The sequence below is a fragment of the Panthera leo genome, chromosome B2, assembly GCF_018350215.1.
Source record: "Panthera leo isolate Ple1 chromosome B2, P.leo_Ple1_pat1.1, whole genome shotgun sequence".
Lineage (NCBI taxonomy): Eukaryota > Metazoa > Chordata > Mammalia > Carnivora > Felidae > Panthera > Panthera leo.
Genome location: NC_056683.1, coordinates 146,399,603 through 146,416,320, shown reverse-complemented (window position 1 = coordinate 146,416,320; position 16,718 = coordinate 146,399,603). Strand labels below are relative to the sequence as shown.

General features: G+C 45.7%; 1 long non-coding RNA gene across 1 annotated transcript; it reads right to left on the bottom strand.

The window, feature by feature from the left end:
- Window positions 1–5,074: 5,074 nt before the first annotated feature.
- LOC122219225 lies at window positions 5,075–16,171 on the bottom strand. Its single transcript, XR_006202318.1, has 5 exons — window positions 15,833–16,171; window positions 15,383–15,461; window positions 15,207–15,293; window positions 5,404–5,515; window positions 5,075–5,127 (listed from the first exon to the last, which is right to left on the bottom strand). It is a non-coding gene; the product is annotated as an uncharacterized LOC122219225 (long non-coding RNA).
- Between the last annotated feature and the right edge of the window lie 547 nt (window positions 16,172–16,718).

Genomic DNA, 16,718 nt, shown 5'->3' with positions numbered 1-16,718 from the left:
CAGAGAACCTGGATCCGGGTTAGACCGGAACACGTCTTTATTAAAATGTAATCTAAACAATTGGAACCTTGCAACTCTTTCAAATCCTGCAACCCGTAAATTTGCTCGTACGGTTTTATGTGTTTTCAAGCACACATTCCCCTTGCTCCGTCACAGTTACCAAACGGTATCCTCTGGATGTGATCCCAGAAGAATAGTTTCAAAGCGGGAAATTTTAAGAGAAAGCAATTGCCGTAAAAATAAGATACCTTTCTTTTCAAATGTACTTTGGTTTTATGAAGAGGGTTTGGTCCCATAATACCCGGATGAGGTCTGTTCACTGTTTTCCCCACAGAATCAGTATCTCACTTGCCTCTAAATCTAGATCGGAACAATTCTTCAGCCTTATTTTCAAGCAATGCACATGGTGAAAACAAAGCATGTCCATATAAACTAAGGAAAAATAATCTTTATAAAATATGAATGAACCTAGGTCTGAACAGAGATATCGATAAGGCTAGCACAAACACTGAACAAAGTACATAGGCTCGAGATGAATTTTAAAAATCACTGACTATTTGAGTGCAAAGTACTGTGTCCCCCCAGCGTTTAAAAACCGCAAAAATATTGATAAGTAATCGCCTTCAGTTTTATGCACTATAGTAAAATTAGAATACAGTTGCAGTGAAACGGTCTTCCAAACAAAACCCTTAGAAAAAAATGAGAAAGGAATATCAACGCACTTCCTACACTGACACTCCATGAAATACTTCAAAAATATTAATACATGTGTCACAGAATAAATACCCACAGCCAAATAAGTTTAGGGAAAGCGATCTATGTTGTTTGAAGTGCTCTTTTCCTACTAAAGGCTCTGAGAAGTTCTGCAACAAAGAGTCACATTTAACCCACAATTTGCGAGACTTTCCGGAGGACAACTTTTCTTCCTGCACACCTACCGACAACCCGGAGATTAATTTCTCATAAAATACCACTTCGATAAACAGCCGGTGATTTAAATAGATCAGATCAAGGTCTCTGCCTTTATTGCCCCAACTTTCGAAAGGAAATGAAGCACTACGGAAGAAATCCCTTGAGACTATATTGACTCGGGCCTCCTGGTATCCCAGCTCTCAGGAGGAACCCTCCGGTTTCCATTGGAGATCTGATACCCGGAACCTCCAGCAGGGGGCTGTGTTCACTAGCCCTGACTGTGAAGGGCTTGAAGACCGGTCAAGGTTAAGATGGCTCAACAAACAACAAGCCAGGAATGTCATCTGGCCCATTAGAACACAGCATTCTAAAAAAATGGAATCATGGTTCAAGAATGTTGCATGAGAGAAATCTGTGCTCAGAATTTTATTATTAGGTTTTATCATGTGTGCATTTACAAATATAGCTAAGAGATCCCAAAGGGGCAGGGGGATAGAAATCAAGGCATATTTTAATAAAATAGTTCTCAAATTGTAAGGCTTACGTTGGAAAATTTAAAAGGACTTAAAAGCTTCCGTACGTGGTTGACAACTCAAGTATGGCAATCTTCTGTCAAAAATAGCGCCGAGAAACAAAAATGTGAAAGTAATGTTGAAAATTAGTGGAAATAAGTGACTTCCACCCAGATGAGGAACAGACACATCTCTTCCAAAACCGTCTCCTTCAACTGAAGAAAGCACGTCGCTTTGGCAGAATCGCACTCTGGCGCAGTTCACATCCATAATCCGGATGATTTTCTCTTTCTTAAACCCCTTCTCCCCTTCCCCGATCAACACATGCCTCCCCCAAGACAAAACCAGGACTGAACCAACCCAAAACAAAGCGGAACAGAGTTACGTGTTTTAAAAGTACGTACACGTGGGGCTGTGAAGGGATGAAAGCATTCGGTTCCAAGTGAAAGCGACACTTTATAAATAGCCCATAAACAACTCGGGTGGTCCGCCCTCTAATTTCCCCATAATCACGTGTAGATGAGTCCGAGGAGGTGACTGTTCTGAAGCCACGGTTTGATCTCATCGTTAAAAAAAAGTCAGCGTTACGTAAAGATGTTATTCCCACATACTCTGTCCCCTCGTTTACTTTGTGTGTTGCCCCAGGACCATGGCTGCCGGAATGGGGTGGAAGGTGCCCTCCGTAAACTCTGTGCTGGGTCGGCAGGCGGGCAGATGTGGGGAAGCTATAATGTCGTGTAAGTCAAGAGCACCAGGAATTTTCCTGCAAGGAGAATCTTCACGGAGGTGGCTCTCAGTCCGGTCTTTTGACTGGGAAGTGTGACGGCAGAGGAGACAATTCCTCTGGGCATTTCTCACCCAACTGGAGCTCTGCAGGTCACAGGGTGGCTATTTCTAGCAGCCACTGGTGAGGATCTGGCTGGAAATAACATGGCCCTAATGACAGGGAGGAGACAGGGCCAGAGAGCTCATCCAAAGCCCATGTCTGCCCTTCTCCAGCCCCTCAGCCAGTCAAACCCGGCATGGGGGGGGCGGGGCTTGGAGACCCCACGGGATTCTCTGGAGTTGGTGCCACAGAGATGATGGCAACTCAGAGCTGAAAGCAAACTATTCCGTGGGATCAGATCACCACAGAGATTTCAAGCAGCAAGTGCCCTGCCTGAGAGCGAGAACCAGAGGTGGGCTGGCAAGTAACGTAAAAACCAACCCTGACTCAGGGAATACAGCCCTGACTTGTATCATTCATTCGCCAATATCTGCGATATAAATACTACGACCCCGGCCAAGGTCAAGCCATCAAAGCGAGGTCACTGGATGAAGGGTGGGGAACAAATATGAAGACCTGGCCCACGAGAGTGGGGTCTGCACCCAGCACTGAGCCCAGAGTGGGGACGTGGGTTTCCAAGCAGGCTCCAGACTCCAAGTCCAAGGAACGTGGTTGAAACACAAAAATAATCTGGTTTAGGACTATGGGGCCCCATGCTGGAATTACTTCCCTTTATTAGAAATTAGAATTTGATTAACACGGATATCTAGGGGCGCCCGGGTGGCTCGGTCGGTTGAGCGTCCGACTTCGGCTCAGGTCATGATCTCACGGTTCATGGGTTGGAGCCCCGCGTCCGTGCTGACAGCTCAGAGCCTGGAGCCCGCTTCCGATTCTGTGTCTCCCCCTCTGTCGCTCTGCCCCTCCCCCATTCATGCTCTGTCTCTGTCTGTCTCTCTCTCTTTCAAGAATAAACATTAAAAAACAAAACAAAACAGATATCTAAAGAGTATTTGGATGTTTGTTAAATCTTAAAAGCAAAATTATTTTGTATTTTAAAAAGTAGTTTGGGGAAGCCTGGGTGGCCAGTGGGTGAAGCACCTGACTCCTGATCTTGGCTCAGGTCATGATCTCACAGTTCATGAGATCGAGCCCCGCGTCCGGCTCAGTCCTAACAGCACGGAGCCTGCTTGGGATTCTCTCTTTCCCTCACCCCTCTCTCTGGAAACAAATAAATACACTTAAAAAAAAAAGTAGTTTTAACTATCTTAAGAGTAACTTTTGTGAAGCAAACTACAACTCTCTTCCAGTAATGGAATATGAAAAAGCATCTGTACGTTGATCTCTGCACATTATTTTGACATACTTTGGACAATGTGTACTCGGTAAATTTTCAAGTCAGTTTTTTTTTTTGCTGCCTCTTCTGCCTTACTAGCCGAGTTATCCCATTTTTAGCTTCACCTTTTCCCCCTCAATTTGTTCATACAGCGTTATTACCTCTCGTTCAGAATCTCTACGGACTCTACGACTGGAAGCCGCGGTGCCGAGGGGTGATTCGTGCAGGAAACACAGAGAACCCGGCAGGAAGCACAGAAATGTCTGCCACATCCCTGGCCCACTTACCAAGAACACGGAGTGGGTCTCAGTTAGCTCCATATGTTTCCATAAGGGTTCCATCCTCTCGCATCTTACTGCCAAGTACAAATGCAATTTCTTCTCATGCCCAAAAGCCATAAAGCTCTTATGTGGACATATGAACTTCAAAGCATTTACATTTCTTATGGATCATATGTGATTAAATCTGCAGCTTGCTGAACAGCGACTATGGAGCTAAGGAAAGACGCAGCGTTGGGAGAGATGCTTGTAATCGCTCTCGGTACAATAGCCAACAATTGGTTTGGGCCAGGAAGAACCTTGATACTATACCTTTTTGGTTTTTTGGGTTTAAAAAAATTTTTTTTAATCCTTATTTATTTTTGAGAGAGAGACAGAGTGTGAGCAGGGGAGGAGCAGAGAGAGAGGGAGACACAGAATCCGAAGCAGGCTCCGGGATCCGAGCTGTCAGTACAGAGCCCGACGCGGGGCTTGAACTCACAGAATGTGAGATCATGACCTGAGCCGAAGTTGGACGCTCAACCGATGGAGCCACCCAGGTGCCCCTTTGTGTTTTAGTTTTAATCAAGACCCACCAATGACACAGAAATTCATAATAAGCCACCTGCAAATGCCGAGCATCTTAGATGAGTAAAGTTGAAAACGTTTCAAATTCCCAACCCATTATTTTGCTCTTTATGGTATTTCTGGGTTTATTTCATGACTTCAAACAGTAGTGTGAATGGAAAGAATCAGGTATTTTCGTCTTTGTGCCTCTGAAGCTCTCTAGTGCTCTTAAATACTTTTTGTGCTTGGAAAAAATACTTAGAGTTGCAGATATTCTGAATGTGCCAAAGTGATATGTTCTTTTTCCAGTTTTACTCTAAGGGACGGATCTAGACCGATTTTGTGAATTTTAACAATGTCGTCCGGAATAAAATATAAATGTGATAGAGCGCAAAGGATTTTGCATAATCAAAGTGCTGTACTGCGTAACTCCAAGAAAATGGAAAATCACTCATAAAAAAAGGGCAAGATGAACTCTATCAGAATACAAAAATAAAGCATGTAAAAATCTAAGCACCAAGGAATTAGTGAAGGTAATTAAATATCAAGAACATTTTCTAAGGAAACACAGAAGCAGATCAGGGCCTAAAAAAACTAGACAATGTTCCCGTTTAAAGAGGAACATTACAACGAGATAATTAGATGAGTGTATTTGGGAAACATCATCTCTTTGTTCGTTATTTATTTTAACTAAACTTTGAAACAACAGTAAAAATACAAATGAAAGGTGGTCCAAGGGAGTCCCGCTGTAGCAGCTTAGCCAAAGGAGTTTCCAACGGCCTGCAAAAATAGTAAGGAGAAAATAAGTGAAAAAGAAATGCCAAGAGACAAGCACGCATTGTGTTGTCCAACTTTGGAGCGACCACCAGTGGCATCATCCACAAGGACGGACACGGCTCCTCTCAGTATTTACACAGTAAAAACTAAATCCAACACAAGGGGCTTAACCCGCACTCCTTTTCTCTCTTCCCCTTTTTGAAGCGCGTAATGTAAATTGCACACCTTTAAAGACCCATCAGCAAATGGACAAATCCCAACAAAGGGAGGATCACTGACCACCAGTGTCGAAACAGAAGACGAACTCCACAGTTGTAGCTTCTTCTTTGTGAAACATTTCTGAAAGGCGAACGGGACGGTTTTATGTAAATACAGCTTGTTACACGCAGTTCTGAAAGGAAAAAAAAAATGCACGCTATCAACTAACAGTGGATGGTGCTTTTTGGTTGTTTAACACTGCAAGCCAAGCACGGTATCTCAAAAACTCACAGAAACCGGAAACAGGTAACTGCTAATAACATCGGCTTCGTGTGTGCCGAGAGGGCGCGTTGGAAGTTGAGGGGCAGGTGAGGATCAGAGTGACCACTGCGAAACCAGGGTAAAATTTCGGATGGGTTCACTTCACCCAGGCTGGAACTTTGATCAGAGTGGGTGCGTATGTGTCCCCGGGGACACCGGGCGAATCAGCGAAAGCAGAAGCATGGCATGAATTGCAGGGTTAATGTAAACACGTAAGACCTCAGAGTAACATCCGGATGTGACTGCCAACCCAGCACCTTGGGAAATTACAGATATGGTGGAGGACCAAGGCTTTTGTTCTATAAGCCAGGGGAAGGGAATATATGGTGCACCGGGGAGGGCATGTGGCCGATTTGGTGGAGTATGTGGCTACACTGCCAAGATCTGGTTCCTAAAGTCAGTTTGGTACTAAGTACAACATTTTCTGGTGTTGCCATGGCGATGGGGTGTCAAAGTACAGTAGCATCCAAACTAGCCACCCAGACTTAACACTGTGGCCCTCCCACCCCCTTCCATTCTGCCAGCACAGATATCTTTCTGACATAGCCGCTCGGATCATGTTACTTTCTTATGTCAACACAGAAGATGGTTCCAGTGTTTGCTCTGGAGACATAAATATTAAGGTATCTGACCAGTTGGCAACAATCTGTCATTCCGTGGTTGGTGCCATGCCCCCCACCCTCGTCCCCGGCTTCCTCCGTATCATCTCCCGTTTCTACTCAGCTAACTAATCATCTTCCATTGGCTACTTCCAAATGGCACCTCCTCAGTTTGGTGCCTCGGGTAGAATTAATTCTCACTCTTCCTTGCTTCCAGAGCATCTCACTTGTATAGAAAGATTATCAGAGTTGAGAAGGCATCACACGGTATTAAAGTTTAGAATATATTATATTTGTATTATTGTTGTTATGTGTCTATCTCGTTAGACTGAGATCCCTGGAGGATAAGGGCAAGTTTTTTCTCTTTGTATTCCGGAAGCCCACCCACAACACATAGTTAGTGGTTGTTAGTTGAGTAGAGTTTTATATGATTACAAGTTTGGTTACTTAGGGTTAGTGATTTTCCATTTTGCAGACTCAAAAAAACAGACCCAATGCGTAGACTCACCCAGTGAGTTAGCAGCCATTCTACGAAATGATAGGTAGACACAAAGACATATAGATTTATAGACCCAGATAGACCCAGGGACTTTATATATTTTTTCCAAAGTTCCTGAACTCTCAACTTCCTTTCTGTAAGCAAGGTGATACATCAACAAAACGTGCACTAGAAAAACTTTTATTTGCAAGATTCATCGCATAGACATTCTTATTGGGCTCATTTTTTACATGAGAAAATATTAGCACACAAAAGCCAGACTAATTTACAAGCCTTTCCTTGCTGAATTAACAACAGAGCCACTCTAGAAGCCAAGATTTACTGAACCTCCAAGTTATTCTTTGTCCATTGAACCGTTTTGTAGCTCACTGGAGCTAGACTAAAGGAAGAAAGATCAGGTTGAACGAGCACTCTTCCTGTTACCAGGTACCAACAGTAGGGGACGGCTAGAATCTGCCTCATTCCTGTAGGGTAATGAGTCAACAGTAACTATATACCTCTCACTGATTTGAAGGGAACACATGACAAATGGCCAGGGTACCATCTTTCGGCATAATGTAGGGTGAAGCCAACCGATGTATCATTAAGTGTATCGATATCGAACATCTCTCGTAAAACTCTTGTTAGCTCCAATGCATAAGGATCTTTCCTGAGCACTAGATGCCTTGAAAATTATAGTTTACAGGGGAAAAAATAAAACTTGCCAAGTTATGCATTGAATGTGACAACCTTCAGTACATTTGGATGTTTCTAAGAAATGTTTCCTAAATTACATTTGGATTTTCTGCAGGCTGAGGGAAACAATTTGCACATCATCAAGAGATACATGAAGATTCCAAGCTGTGTTAAGAAAACTTGATAAACATAAACATTCGGTATGCCAAATTTGATGCCTAAGTATCAAAGGAATAGTAGCTTGCTCGTGGTTCTGTATTTACAGTGTCGACTGGGTCAAACCAATGATGGCTATGGTGCTTTCGTTAAAAAGAAGGATGAAAACGGTAGGCAGATTGTGGAATGCATGAAGAACCGTACCAGAGCAAACTGGGGAAAAGTGTATGGGGGTACCTTAATCAACGTGAAATCATTGCTCTTTTGAGTTTAATGTTCATAGAAAGCCAGTGCCGAGTAAACACACCTGCATCAACACACACACACACACACACACGCACACACACGCACACCCTTGGCATGAAGTCGTCTCAGAAATGTTGTAACTATGTGACCTTGGCCAAGTCACGAGCCCTGAGACTGGCTTCTGAGTACAAAATGAGAATGGTTACGTCTTCCTCCCAGGACTATTGTGAGTATTACATTAAATAAGTACTTGAGGAGCGCCTGGGGCCTCAGTCAGTTAAGCGTCTGACTTCAGCTCAGGTCATGATCTCGTGGTTCATGAGTTCGAGCCCCACGTCCGGCTCTGTGCAGACAGCTGGGAGCCTGGAGCCTGCTTCGGATTCTGCGTCTCCCTCTCTCTCTGCCCCTCCCACACTCACGCTCTGTCTCTCTGTCTCTCAAAAATAAATAAACACATAAAAAAATGAAGTGCTTGAAAACCCACTGTAACCAGGAAAAGCTTCTTTATAGAGAGGCAATAGGGAAAACAACCAAGTTGATGTAACAAAGTCCAAAATGCGAAAAACTAATGAGATGCTGATAAATGTAAAGGTGTTGACGATCCATCTTGAGTGGCATACTTTTTAATTATGGTACTGTCATTTCTAATTCTTGAACTAAAACTTCGCTTCCAGAAAGAAAATGAAAGTCTTATCATTTATACATAAAATGAGTCTCTTAAGTCAGGCTTGGTTACTGGATACCCGTCCCCATGTGACAAGTTCCCGTCGGATCTCCGACCACTTGGGACCCACCTGTCCTGCAGTGACCTCGCCCCACATCTGTTCGTCTGCCATTGAGAGCCACATGGAGCTGCTGTGACCAAGGACAGCAGAAAAGACACTCCTCATCCCCACCAAGGGCAGCACTCAAAGAAAGAGCTTCTGGGGACGTCTGGGTGGCTCAGGCAGTTCAAGTGTCCAACTCTTGGTTTCGGCTCAGGTCATGAACTCCTAGTTTGTGAGTTCAAGCCCTACATTGGGCTCTGTGCTGATGGTGCAGAGCCTGCTTGGGATTCTCTCCCTCTCTGCCTGCCCCTCCCCCCCCAAAATAAATAAATAAACTTAAAAATTTTTAAAAGAAAAAGAAAGAGCTTCTGGAACTGTCATTTGGTTCACTATTCTCCATGACCATTCTGTCATAGCTCACTTTCTTGTTTTCTTGTTGTTTCTGCCATTTTCATGTTTTTATTCTGTGTGTGTGTGTGTGTGTGTGTGTGTGTGTGTGTGTGTATGCGAACTTAGCTCGTCATTTCCCCCCACGGGCTCTCTACTCCCCCCATGGTTACTGTCCTTTTTCTAGAATCTCTTCCATATCGTCCCCGGCCCCCCGCAGCTGTGTTCCTCTTTCTCCTCTCCCTCCCTCCCTCTCTCTTCTCCCAGGAGGTCGTGGGTGTGGTGACAAGAACTCCGTACTTTGAGGAGCCCATGAAATGTTTTCATTTCATGAAAACATGAAATTTCAAAAGAAAACATGAATTTTTAGATGAACTAAAATGTGTCAATAAAAATTTTAACATCTTCACCCTTTATATCGACAGAGTCATAAAACGTAACTGTTAATATATTGTGTTTCTAGAAGAAGAAATGCCCAGACAATAGTCCCTGAGCCCACAAAACTCATAACATGGCCCTGTCTTCTCCTGCCACTAAACTGCCCAACCCTGTCACTTTCACAGTAATTTTTTTTTACTTTTTTTTTTTACTTTTTACTTTTAAAGTTTTTTACTTTTACAGTAAAACTCACCGTACCATTTTTAAGGTTTTTCTCAACAACAAACTTTTCTGTATTCCTGTAGTGCTTTGAACATATATATCCATTACTGAAATTATGATACTAACATCAGTTATCATTTTCTGAGCCCCAGTGGACCGTGAGCATTTTGCACGCCTAAACCTATCTTACTTTGCTTTTCGGGGGATTCGTCGTTGTTTCATATGCTAACGAATCAGCACATGAATCAATCAATAACCAAAGCCTGAGGCTGTGCCCACTGGTGCTTCTCAGTCCCTGGAAAGGACACGTACAACCCACCAGCTGAATCTGGTCGTGAACAGGGAGGGTCTCAAGGGAGGAGGGATGGCCGCGGCAGAAAGGCAGGGGTGGGTGGCAAAGCCATCGATGGTGTCCCCCACCGGTGGAGGAGGGCGCGATTTCCGAGACCTGCTTGCTGCTAGAGACGTGGGAACTGGAATTGTGAACATTTTTGGTGTGTGAGTTCTGCTCATCCTACATGGCCCGTTGCCAGTGGAAACTTCCACTGACAGATTCTGAGTAGCCGGCTGCACACAAATGAATATGTATTCACGGACACAACGAACCAACCCGTTATTCGCACTCACCGAGGTCTGGTTGGCCGAGGCAACAGAATTCCCAGGAGAAGAAGGAGAGGAAAAAAAAAGAAAGAAAGAAAGAAAGACCCTGGAGTTATACTCCAGTTATATCATATTAGTGTTCATGGGAAGCCATCCCTGGATCAGAGGAAGGGATGTTTAAAATTAAAGGAAGGGAACAAGAGCAAAAGTTAGGAAACTGACCTGGGAGGACAGACCCACATTCCGAACACTTCTGTCATTCATGCAAGCCTCGTCTTCAAGGCCCGAGTCGTATTTCCTCGGTTCTCATTACTGTGGCTTGACGCGGTCTCAAAGCACCACATACACTCTTGAATTGGATAGGGCACAAAGAAAGTGTGTGTAATGTTGTGGCTGAAAAGAATCCTCAATGGGGATGTTGAGCTCTTGAACTTAGCAACTGTCTTGCTAGGTGGGTCGGCTCCCAGGGAAAGAAGCCGGCGTCACTAAAGCGGGGCCCGTGTGCCCTTGTCTGCTGGAGAAAACAGTCGCGACTTTACAAACTTGACTTGCAGAAAAAGAAAGTGCTGTGTTCCCTCTAGAACTTTCGGTTCTCACAGCATCTTGCGTGGCCGTAAAATTATATTCATTAACAAAGCCCCTGGGAAAGCCGGCTTGGCCGAGCGGCAGCTGGAAGTAATGCTGTGGAACGAGAGTAAAATCGATCCGAAGGTCTGCGCCATCCCGAGGCCTCGAAGAGCTGAGAAACTAAGCAGCGGGGCTGCTTGGGCCGAGCCCCTTCCCCTCGTAGCCTGCCTGCCTTCTCGGTGGCCCTCGCCACAGTCGATGTGACCCAGCCTCCCACACAGAGGACGGGTCTCCCCCGTCAAGGCTTAGAAGACAAGATAAGAAAAAGCAAGTAAATGAAGAGCCTCATCTTGCGGTTCTACCGGAAACCCGAAAGCGGAAACTTCCTTTTCTGTAGCAAACAGCGTGGAACCCTGCGGGTCAGGCATTGCCATCACGTGGGTGGAAGGAACTGGAAATAAATACGGGCTCCACCCACAGAAGCTTGCACGGGAAGCGGGGCTTTGCTGGTGGAGGCGGATGGCAGGTGAGCCGCAGCAGAGAGACCATCAGTCACCGACTCCCGTTCCCAGGCTGGAGGCGGACAGTGACCCTGACCTTCCGTGAGCCCTTCTTCGTCCTGGGTGCTCCCCAGCACGGCCCCGCCTCGCTTCACTGCTTCCTCACTATGGACCCAGCCTTCTGGTCCGAGGCATAAGTGGGGCTGGAAAACGCACCTAACTTGCTCAGCCGCTTTGAGGTCACCCTGTGCGTCGCAGGCTGGCGGCTCCTTGCAGGCCCCGAAGGGCCTCATCTGTGTTCCAATGAGCCCTCTGGAAGGACGATGCTGCTTCAGTGTAGGTGGGAGTTGAGCCGGCGCCCCAAGGGTGTCTATTAATTAGACCAAACACGTCAATTTGGAGGTTGAACTTCTCCGGCTCTTAAACCAGCGATCGCCTAGGCTGGGCAGCGAGAACGCCCACAGTCCTGTCTGGGAGAAGCTAACACAAATGTGCCATCACAGGCCACGTTGAATCCATTTCCTCAAATGACTAGTGTCTTCTCTGAACTCTCCTCTTCGCTCCGGAAATGTTTTCAACATGTGCCCAAGTCCCTTTTTTTTTTTTTGAGACCGGTGCAGAAGTAAAACCTCACCTGCGCGAGTGAATGAGTTCTGATGATTTTGTCTTGTTTCGTTTGGTTTCGCTCTGGGCGAGGAACCTTCCCTGAGTTGTTCATTTTTGGTTTGTTTTTTTGTTTTGTTTTCTTTTGTTTTGCGGTAATAATACACGGCATTGAGTGTGCACGGACCAAAACCTCTTTCGATACCTGAACCTCAAAGAGGCGATATAAAGAAAAGAGTTCTCGCTCTGTAACAGCGTCGTAGGACTTTTGCCAACCTGTCGGGCTACTGGGAAGGAAATTGCGGCCACGTTTTCCACACTTAGCAAGAAACGCGTTGGACGTGCTCCTGCCGAGTAGCATAACATGTCTTGTCCCTCAAGACTGGATCTGTTTCATCTGTGTTTCTCGCTCGCTCCCTGATGGCTCCTGGCTGGGCGCCCAATTCCCACCAACACCTAATAAATATTCACTGACGGTGACAAGTTATGTCTGCCCTGGAGACTGGTCGGTATCCCTGCGTGTCGGATGGCGTTGTCGCCCTGCCACCCACATCACAAATGCAAACAGCAGGTGCGTCTGAGGAGCCACAAGATGAGTGTGTGAGGCCACAGTGCTGGACCCCACCCTTTCTAAAACCACCAGAGCCCAAGGGCTGGCGAGCGACAAACTCCATGAAGGAAGACTCCCCCCTTTTTTTTTTACCCCAGGCAAATCTGCACTTCGATCTGCTAGGGCGTCTAATTAGAATCTCAGAGGCAGCGAAATGACTTCAGATATTTCACAACGCAAATATGGAAACGCACCATCTTTTCTAGTTGAAACATTTTATTGGGGAATTTGGGCAAGTGCCCATAATCTCTGATTCTTAAATAGTTCAGATATGACCAGAGTGTATCAGCAATTCTCCCAGGAAGCTAAACTCTTATTTTTATAAGCAGATTATTTTGTTGGAGACGATTACAGTCATTTACTCTCCCTTCAGAAAGCCCCCTGTTTATGGATGTTAGCTAAGCCCCATTAGCACAAAAGGTTGCCTGTCTTTTTTTTTTTTTTTTCCCGAGGAAAGGTAAAAACATCCTGTTAATAGTTTTAAACTCTTTAACAACACGACAACAAAGCCCTAAACCTCTCTCTTTGGCGGGGTTCTAATGAAATCGCACTGGAAAATGCTTAACGCGATAGAAATCCCAGGCTTTGAGGGTTTGTGTGTGTGTGTGTGTGTGTGTGTGTGTGTGTGTGTGTTTTTAATTGCCATTTTCCCCTTGCACTGAGGCATTAATCCTTCAAGAATAGAAAACAGACTTGCCAATAACCCAACAGAGAAGGGGCATGGGAGTCAGAGAAGGAAGGAAGCCCCTAAGTGTGGGAGTCTCCCGCCCTCCCTCCCCTCGGAAGCCACTACAGAATCCCGGTCCGGGACGGCCCTGCCCACCTCCCGCCAGGCCACTGGACGCCAGCCCAGAGCAGCATTGGTATTCAAATTAGGCTGCCAATCTCAGCCTGGCACAGCTCTCGGTGGCCTGTCAGTACATGGCTTGAAGAAAAGGTACCAGATCTCAGATCCGGGGCGATCCAGCCAGATTCCCAAACCGCCCGGAATATGTGTCATCAGCTGTAAAGCAACCCGCCCGGAGTGGGGAGCATTTTCTTCTCCAGGGTCTCTGTTTTCATTAAAACCAAAATACCCAGAAGACAATGCATCTCCAACAGAGATTTAAAAAGAAAGAGGAAGGGGCTCCGTGCAGTCAAGCTCCTCATTCAGCCAAACACCGGTTTCTATGGGAACAGGAGCTCCTTTGTGTGGATGGAGCCACATCCCCCTCCCCCCGCCCGATGGACCGGGGCCACTGTCCTGCCATTGTGTTTGTGTGGCCAACTTTTCTTCTGTTTCATTCACTCTCCCTGGCCCCCGTCGGTCCCCGGCAACAACACCCACTGCCACAGAGGAAGAAAAGAAAGGGAGAACTCATAGCATCTGGGCTGAATTAAATCACGAAGCACAAAAACGTCTGGGCAACTGGGAGCCAGCGTTCTGCGCAAGCGACCACAGCCCTCATGTTCCTTCTGATCTCACTTTGAGTCACTTCCTCAAGCAGGTTGTGATCATTTAACTGGTTTCAGGCGTAACACACACAGGACGCATCCGTTTAGAATTAAGCTCTCGCGGGTGTGCGGTGGGGTGGGCACGTTGGCTGCGACGGGAAAGTGATCCCGGTGATGGCCCAGACGGAAAAAGGTTAGAGAAGCGTGGTTTCAAACCAGCTTAACTCGGTAACTTTTTAAGGATGTTGGTATGATCTGTTTGAGGGTCTGAGAGAGGGAGGAACTTTTAGAAGGTCATCTCTGCCCGGCTTTGTTGAGGCAGATGCTCAGAGACGGTGGGACCAAACCCCAAGTTCATCTTCTCTCTTTGACTGGATATCTTTAATTTGGCACCTTTTTCTAATTCATGTGAACTTTAAATTAAAAAAGGGAAATATTTATGAATCTATTACTCAGAAGCTGCCGTGCAAAAACATTTTAACACATAAATCCTCGACGTTTTACTAAGTGTCAGGACTTTTTTTTTTTTATTAAAGGAAAGGCATATTTCTTAACATTGTTCATAAATCACCACTAAAATATTTAGTGCTACAAGTTCCTTGGCTTTCAAAGACACTCTTTTCTTTAAAAGCTTTACAGCATGCTTCAAAGTCTACCCCTGGCACAGCCCCAATGTTATTCACAGGCAAGCTTTCAGACTCAAAGAGGTTTGCATTTTGTTTGTAAGTATTTATTTGGGAGATCCGCACTTCATTTACTTTAGCAAAGATGAAATGCCAATTTTCATCGTTTAGATTCCAACTTGCAAAAAACCAAACCAAACCAAACCAAAACAAACCAGTTTCGCCCATTTCCGTATCACCCCTTGCGATCTTACAGTTTTGAAAGGTAGCTAGAGATATTTGTCGTGAAAGGAGTTATTAAAGATTGAGGGCCATTTCGGGCCTTAGTGAATCAGAAATGCGATGTGTCCATAAGGCCGGAACCCGTCTTTCAATCCATCATTTCCCCCACTCTCCCTCCGCATGGATGCAATCTCTCTCTATTGCCAAGATGTTAGGACATCGGCAGTCTGTAGGGGTTCTACATTCTCACAGCTGCTCTCTCCCGCAGAATCTCATGGGATTCTCTGAAAACATTAGTTCGCAAAATGTTAAGGAGACTGAACATCCTGACTGGGTCCTTCCTTCTACTTTCCAGGGCCACATGAATTAGTCTGTTCTTTTTGGTTTTCTCTTCTCTTCTTTTCTTCTTTTTTTTTTTCCTCCTCCCCTCTCCTCTTTTTTGTTTTCCCTTCTCCTCTTTTCTTTCTCTACGTACCTTCCCAGACTGAAGCATTCAGGATGGCCCTGAGGCCCAGGGACTTCTCTGTCAATAATTAGTAAGAGCTCTGCTCCGCCCACATCCCTGGGAAAAGAATAGCTATGTCCATTATTCTGCAAACCCAAGTGTTTTTCATGGCCCCAGTCAAGAACACAGAAGGCGACGTCACCCACCTGTTTGGCCGACGTCATTCTCCACCTGACTGTGTTTCTATGGATGAGGATTGCGGAATTAAATCGGCATGGCCGGCACCTTCGTGGAGATCCCGTTCCAGTACAGAGAGGCAGATTAGCAAAGAATTAGAGGGGTATTTGTTAAAGCACAGGTATGTTAAGTCAGTGTTTTTACACAGGGCCCTGCTTTCCCCCCTTCCAACGCCAAAGACAAAGAAAGTCTCTCCAGAGTAGAAGGCCCTGGTGTTCTGGGTCCTTCTTCCCTCTCCCTTCAGGCACCATTTCTCCCTTCTCTGTGGCTCCTGGCTCTTCTGCCTCTGCTTTGAAATATGGTTAGGTCTCCAAAGATCTTGAAGTGTTTCCACCGGGCTTGGCTGCATCCTTTGCCTACCTCCTCCTGCCACACGCCATAAAATCGCCCCACAGAAAGGTCAGAAAGGTCAGAGCTACCTGGTGATGGCCGTCGCAGTGTCTCTGCCCTGGAAGGCACACGGCCATGCCTCTCCTTTGCTCCGAGAGGAAATCTCCAGCCCAGCGGGTGCCTGAGGGTCCACGGAAGACCCCCTCCTTTCCTGCTCCAGCCTCTGAGATCTAGCTGCTTCTTCACTGAGTGTGGCAAACCCCCTTTCCCGAAGGTTCCCCAGGCGGACAGAGCTGCTTTCGCTTCTTTATTCTGCTGCTCCCCTCTTTCAACCCCCAAGATGCTCTGCTTTCCTGTTTCCATGCTGCTGACGTTTCCTGTTGTTTCTCCTACCCCTTTGACCTCATCCTGTTTTTTGTCCCCTAGATCTGGAGCCTTTATCTTCTTTCTTCCTTGTTTTTCCTCTGCCCTCACCTCCCTTCATTCAAATTCAACTCCAATTACAGATCAGTTAACAAGGCTTATCTTCTCTTAAGGGTCTACAATTTCCCTTCCATTACATGCCGAATGTTCCTTCTGCACATCAGACCCCCGTCACCTCATACCTGGATTACTAAAATGAAGAGGTGAATGCTACACCCAGAAATTGAGTTGGATTCAAAGTAAGAAACGGACTTAAAAACCACAAGACGATATGGTCCTTGAGCATAGGGACTGTCTAATTCAACTTGGAATTTCCAGTGATGCCTACCACATCATAGATCCACAAGAAACCCATGGAAATCCTAGGCTCGGTAGACTCTAAAAGACCGCCATCTCCTCATTCAAAAATACCCACTACATCACTACTAAGCAACAGAGACAGAGTAACGAAATACGTACATGGCGGTCTCTGTATTACTGGACCTCGCATCTAGCGGAGGCAAAGCAGTTGAGCCAGTGATTGCTAAAGTGATTAATTACAATTAAAACACA